The sequence below is a fragment of the Apium graveolens genome, chromosome 4 (assembly GCF_009905375.1).
Source record: "Apium graveolens cultivar Ventura chromosome 4, ASM990537v1, whole genome shotgun sequence".
In the NCBI taxonomy this organism is placed as follows: Eukaryota; Viridiplantae; Streptophyta; class Magnoliopsida; order Apiales; family Apiaceae; genus Apium; species Apium graveolens.
The window spans coordinates 30941439-30942864 of NC_133650.1; the positions used below are offsets into that span (position 1 = coordinate 30941439).

Here is a 1426-nt window from a genome sequence, read left to right on the forward strand (position 1 = left end):
ATTTGATTTTCCAAGGTCTTGATAGAAACAGCTTGACTCTTGCACATAAGCTTCAACTCCTCTAATTCAGATTTTTCATTGGCTTGTTGCAGCTGGAGTTGTTGTCTTCGTGTATATTGCGGTTGCTGAAAACCAGGAGAGTTGTACTGGTTAGCTGGATACTGCTGATAAGGCTGTTGAACCGTATTCTGAGCGTTGCTCCAACTGAAATTAGGATGATTACGGTTATTGGGGTGATAAGTGGCTGGCACAGGTTGTTACGAACGCTGAAAGTTGCTCACGATCTGAGCTGATTCACTAGAAATTGCGCACTGATCAGTCTCATGGGCACCAGCACAAAGCTCACAGACACTAGTGATTTGATTTACTCCATAATTAGCCAAAGTGTCCACCTTCGTCATCAAAGCAATAAGTTGGGCAGCTATAGCAATTGCTGCATCCAACTCTAGAATTCCTGCTACTTTTCCCTGAGTCAGTCTTTGGGAAGGATTCTGGTATTCATTAGCAGCCATCAGTTCAATTAATTTATAAGCTTCATCATAGCACTTAGCCCACAAGGCTCCTCCAGATGCTGCATCAATCATGGGTCTAGAAGTAGCACCCAATCGATTGTTGAAACAGTTAATAATCATCCAATCAGGCATGCCATGGTGTGGGCACTTCCTTAGCATCTCCTTATATCGATTTCAAGCCTCACACAGAGATTCTCCAGTTTGCTGAGCAAACTGAGTAAGAGCATTCCTGATTGCAGTAGTCTTCGCCATAGGGAAGAATTTCGTGAGAAACTTTTGAGCAAGATCTTCCCAAGTGGTGATAGACCCTGATGGTAGAGAATGTAACCAGCACTTAGCTTTGTCCCTCAGAGAGAATTGGAAGAGTCGCAGCTTGATAGCATCTTCAGTCACATCATTGAACTTGAACGTGTCGCATATCTCGATGAAATCCCTAATGTGCATGTTGGGGTCTTCAGTAGGAGAACCCCCAAACTGAACTGAGTTCTGTATCATATGAATTGTGCTTGACTTGATCTCAAAAGTGTTAGCCCTGATGACTGGCCTGATGATGCTTGACTGAATGTCATTAATCTTAGGCTGAGAATAGTCCATTAAAGCCTTAGAGTTTTCTACTTGATCTCCCATCTTTACTAAAACTGGTTCCTCGACCTTCTCCTCTTCTTCTACCTTCTTTTCTTCCTCGAAAACTTCCTTTCGAACCACCACAAGTTCTTCCTCGGCTTTATCCAGTGTTCTCTTACGAGTACGCGAACGCGTATCCATACACCCTCGCTAGAGTACCTGAAATAAGACAAGGAAACAAATAAGTAACAATGTCTGAGTCAATGAACTTTAACGACCACTGATGAAAAGCACATAAACTATAAATTAACACCACAGTCCCCGATAGTGGAGCTAAAAACTTGTTAGTC

At 42.6% G+C, this 1426-nt stretch overlaps 1 non-coding gene across 1 annotated transcript; it reads left to right on the forward strand.

The window, feature by feature from the left end:
• The first annotated feature begins 642 nt into the window (after positions 1–642).
• On the forward strand, positions 643–749 carry LOC141723040 (small nucleolar RNA R71). Its single transcript, XR_012576033.1, has one exon. It is a non-coding gene; the product is annotated as a small nucleolar RNA R71 (small nucleolar RNA).
• Positions 750–1426: the final 677 nt, after the last annotated feature.